At 44.5% G+C, this 4,882-nt stretch overlaps 5 non-coding genes across 5 annotated transcripts; all 5 read right to left on the reverse strand.

The window, feature by feature from the left end:
- Positions 1 to 276: 276 nt before the first annotated feature.
- trnaf-gaa (transfer RNA phenylalanine (anticodon GAA)) lies at positions 277 to 349 on the reverse strand. Its single transcript has one exon. It is a non-coding gene; the product is annotated as a tRNA-Phe (tRNA).
- A 331-nt stretch (positions 350 to 680) lies between these two features.
- Positions 681 to 753, reverse strand: trnaf-gaa (transfer RNA phenylalanine (anticodon GAA)). Its single transcript has one exon. It is a non-coding gene; the product is annotated as a tRNA-Phe (tRNA).
- A 721-nt stretch (positions 754 to 1,474) lies between these two features.
- On the reverse strand, positions 1,475 to 1,547 carry trnaf-gaa (transfer RNA phenylalanine (anticodon GAA)). The gene has a single exon. It is a non-coding gene; the product is annotated as a tRNA-Phe (tRNA).
- Positions 1,548 to 2,343: 796 nt separating this feature from the next.
- Positions 2,344 to 2,418, reverse strand: trnaf-gaa (transfer RNA phenylalanine (anticodon GAA)). The gene has a single exon. It is a non-coding gene; the product is annotated as a tRNA-Phe (tRNA).
- A 2,033-nt stretch (positions 2,419 to 4,451) lies between these two features.
- On the reverse strand, positions 4,452 to 4,524 carry trnaf-gaa (transfer RNA phenylalanine (anticodon GAA)). The gene has a single exon. It is a non-coding gene; the product is annotated as a tRNA-Phe (tRNA).
- Between the last annotated feature and the right edge of the window lie 358 nt (positions 4,525 to 4,882).

The raw sequence follows: 4,882 nt of genomic DNA on the forward strand, positions 1-4,882 counted from the left end.
CCAATAAAACTACTTTTACATGAACTGTATTTATTTCTCATACATTTGTCACAATATCTGATCTACCTGTGTGTACTGCAGGTGGAGAGAATCCGGGGACCAATTTCCTGCCAAACAATGCTGTGTAGCTGGTGTTCACAGCATACACCATCTCCCAGGTGCAGTCCAGTCATCCATTTAGTAAACAAATGGGTTCCAATGGAACTTCATGTGGAATTCAGTGACAAAGCCAATCTGCATTTCTAAACAGGTGTCCTCGAAACACCAGTTCTATGTTGCCGAAACCTGAGATTGAACCAGGGAACTTTAGATCTTCAGTCTAACACTCTCCCAACTGAGCTATTTCGGCTCAAACGCACAAAACGGGGTGGCCGTCAGGCAGAAAACAAAACATCTTGAAAAAATGACAGACATTTCAGAAGTCAGCAACTTTCAACAAACCATTAGGGGCATGTTCGCGGGAAAACAAAAAACTTCAACTGTTGCTGCAGAGCGAGACAGAAATTGCCCAACAGTGCTGCTCCAAGCACTGTTGGGCATCAAGAACTCCCTGTGGACAGTGTCTCCGTCCAGTCATCCATTTAGTAAACAAATGGGTTCCAACGGAACTTCATGTGGAATTCAGTGACAAAGCCAATCTGCATTTCTAACCAGGTGTCCTCAAAACACCAGTTTTATGCTGCCGAAACCCAGGATTGAACCAGGGACCTTTAGATCTTCAGTCTAACGCTCTCCCAACTGAGCTATTTCGGCTCAAAAGCAGTAAATATGGTGCCCGTCAGGCAGAAAACAAAACATCTTGAAAAAATGACAGACATTTCAGAAGTCAGCAACTTTCAACATACCATTAGGGGCATGTTCGCGGGAAAACAAAAAACTTCAACTGTTGCTGCAGAGCGAGACAGAAATTGCCCAACAGTGGTGCTCCAAGCACTGTTGGGCATCAAGAACTCCCTGTGGACAGTGTCTCCGTCCAGTCATCCATTTAGTAAACAAATGGGTTCCAACGGAACTTCATGTGGAATTCAGTGACAAAGCCGATCTGCATTTCTAACAAGGTGTCCTCAAAACACCAGTTCTATGCTGCCAAAACCTGAGATTGAACCAGGGAAGTTTAGATCTTCAGTCTAACGCTCTCCAAAACATCTCCAGTAAATATGGTGCCCGTAAGGCAGAAAACAAAACGTCTTGAAAAAACTGACAGACATTTCAGAAGTCAGCAACTTTCAACATACCATTAGGGGCATGTTCGCGGGAAAACAAAAAACTTCAACTGTTGCTGCAGAGCGAGACAGAAATTGCCCAACAGTGGTTTTCCAAGCACTGTTGGGCATCAAGACCTCCCTGTGGACAGTGTCTCCGTCCAGTCATCCATTTAGTAAACAAATGGGTTCCAACGGAACTTCATGTGGAATTCAGTGACAAAGCCGATCTGCAATTCTAACAACGTGTCCTCAAAACACCAGTTCTATGCTGCCAAAACCCTGGATTGAACCAGGGACATTTAGATCTTCAGTCTAACGCTCTCCCAACTGAGCTATTTCGGCTCAAAAGCAGTAAATACGGTGCCCGTCAGGCAGAAAACAAAACATCTTGAAAAAAATGACAGACATTTCAGAAGTCAGCAACTTTCAACAAACCATTAGGGGCATGTTCGCGGGAAAACAAAAAACTTCAACTGTTGCTGCAGAGCGAGACAGAAATTGCCCAACAGTGCTGCTCCAAGCACTGTTGGGCATCAAGAACTCCCTGTGGACAGCGTCTCCGTCCAGTCATCCATTTAGTAAACAAATGGGTTCCAACAGAACTTCATGTGGAATTCAGTGATAAAGCCGATCTGCATGTCTAACCAGGTGTCCTCAAAACACCAGTTCTATGCTGCCGAACTGTGGAATGCAGTGACAAAGCCGATCTGCATTTCTAACCAGGTGTCCTCAAAACACCAGTTCTATGCTGCCAAAACCTGGGATTGAACCAGGGACGTTTAGATCTTCAGTCTAACGCTCTCCAAAACAACTCCAGTAAATATGGTGCCCGTCAGGCAGAAAACAAAACATCTTGAAAAAATGACAGACATTTCAGAAGTCAGCAACTTTCAACATACCATTAGGGGCATGTTCGCGGAAAAACAAAAAACTTCAACTGTTGCTGCAGAGCGAAACAGAAATTGCCCAACAGTGCTGCTCCAAGCACTGTTGGGCATCAAGAACTCCCTGTGGACAGTGTCTCCGTCCAGTCATCCATTTAGTAAACAAATGGGTTCCAACGGAACTTCATGTGGAATTCAGTGACAAAGCCGATCTGCATTTCTAACCATGTGTCCTCAAAAGACCAGTTTTATGCTGCCGAAACCCGGGATTGAACCAGGGACCTTCAGATCTTCAGTCTGACGCTCTCTCCCAACTGAGCTATTTCGGCTCAAAAAAGCAGTAAAATGTGGTGCCCGTCAGGCAGAAAACAAAACATCTTGAAAAAAATGACAGACATTTCAGAAGTCAGCAACTTTCAACATACCATTAGGGGCATGTTCGCGGGAAAACAAAAAACTTCAACTGTTGCTGCAGAGCGAGACAGAAATTGCCCAACAGTGGTGCTCCAAGCACTGTTGGGCATCAAGAACTCCCTGTGGACAGTGTCTCCGTCCAGTCATCCATTTAGTAAACAAATGGGTTCCAACAGAACTTCATGTGGAATTCAGTGACAAAGCCGATATTAATTTCTAACAAGGTGTCCTCAAAACACCAGTTCTATGCTGCCAAAACCTGAGATTGAACCAGGGAAGTTTAGATCTTCAGTCTAACGCTCTCCAAAACATCTCCAGTAAATATGGTGCCCGTCAGGCAGAAAACAAAACATCTTGAAAAAATGACAGACATTTCAGAAGTCAGCAACTTTCAACATACCATTAGGGGCATGTTCGCGGGAAAACAAAAAACTTCAACTGTTGCTGCAGAGCGAGACAGAAATTGCCCAACAGTGGCTGCTCCAAGCACTGTTGGGCATCAAGAACTCCCTGTGGACAGTGTCTCCGTCCAGTCATCCATTTAGTAAACAAATGGGTTCCAACGGAACTTCATGTGGAATTCAGTGACAAAGCCGATCTGCATTTCTAACAAGGTGTCCTCAAAACACCAGTTCTATGCTGCCAAAACCCTGGATTGAACCAGGGACCTTTAGATCTTCAGTCTAACGCTCTCCCAACTGAGCTACCTTTTTCAGGCTCAAAAAAAGTAAATATGGTGCCCGTCAGGCAGAAAACAAAACATCTTGAAAAAAAATGACAGACATTTCAGAAGTCAGCAACTTTTTCAACATACCATTAGGGGCATGTTCGCGGGAAAACAAAAAACTTCAACTGTTGCTGCAGAGCGAGACAGAAATTGCCCAACAGTGCTGCTCCAAGCACTGTTGGGCATCAAGAACTCCCTGTGGACAGTGTCTCCGTCCAGTCATCCATTTAGTAAACAAATGGGTTCCAACAGAACTTCATGTGGAATTCAGTGACAAAGCCGATATTAATTTCTAACAAGGTGTCCTCAAAACACCAGTTCTATGCTGCGAAAACAGTGACAAAGCCGATCTGCATTGAACCAGGGGTCCTCAAAACACCAGTTCTTCAGCCAAAACCGGGATTGAACCCCAACCTTTAGATCTTCAGTCTAACGCTCTCCAAAACAACTCCAGTAAATATGGTGCCCGTCAGGCAGAAAACAAAACATCTTGAAAAAATGACAGACATTTCAGAAGTCAGCAACTTTCAACATACCATTAGGGGCATGTTCGCGGGAAAACAAAAAACTTCAACTGTTGCTGCAGAGCGAGACAGAAATTGCCCAACAGTGCTGCTCCAAGCACTGTTGGGCATCAAGAACTCCCTGTGGACAGTGTCTCCGTCCAGTCATCCATTTAGTAAACAAATGGGTTCCAACAGAACTTCATGTGGAATTCAGTGACAAAGCCGATCTGCATTTCTAACCAGGTGTCCTCAAAACACCAGTTCTATGCTGCAAAAACTGTGGGATTGACAAAGGGACCTTTAGATTTCTTCAGTCCTCAAAACACCTGCCCAACCGGGATTGAACCAGGGAAGTTTAGATCTTCAGTCTAACGCTCTCCAAAACATCTCCAGTAAATATGGTGCCCGTAAGGCAGAAAACAAAACGTCTTGAAAAAACTGACAGACATTTCAGAAGTCAGCAACTTTCAACATACCATTAGGGGCATGTTCGCGGGAAAACAAAAAACTTCAACTGTTGCTGCAGAGCGAGACAGAAATTGCCCAACAGTGCTGCTCCAAGCACTGTTGGGCATCAAGAACTCCCTGTGGACAGTGTCTCCGTCCAGTCATCCATTTAGTAAACAAATGGGTTCCAACGGAACTTCATGTGGAATTCAGTGACAAAGCCGATATTAATTTCTAACAAGGTGTCCTCAAAACACCAGTTCTATGTTGCCAAAACCTGAGATTGAACCAGGGACCTTCAGATCTTCAGTCTAACGCTCTCCCAACTGAGCTGTTTCGGCTCAAAAGCAGTAAAAACGGTGCCCGTCAGGCAGAAAACAAAACATCTTGAAAAAATGACAGACATTTCAGAAGTCAGCAACTTTCAACAAACCATTAGGGGCATGTTCGCGGGAAAACAAAAAAACTTCAACTGTTGCTGCAGAGCGAGACAGAAATTGCCCAACAGTGCTGCTCCAAGCACTGTTGGGCATCAAGACGTCCCTGTGGACAGTGTCTCCGTCCAGTCATCCATTTAGTAAACAAATGGGTTCCAACGGAACTTCATGTGGAATTCAGTGATAAAGCCGATCTGCATTTCTAACCAGGTGTCCTCAAAACACCAGTTCTATGCTGCCGAACTGTGGAATTCAGTGACAA

This window comes from Perca flavescens, chromosome 10 (genome assembly GCF_004354835.1).
Source record: "Perca flavescens isolate YP-PL-M2 chromosome 10, PFLA_1.0, whole genome shotgun sequence".
Taxonomy (NCBI): Eukaryota; Metazoa; Chordata; class Actinopteri; order Perciformes; family Percidae; genus Perca; species Perca flavescens.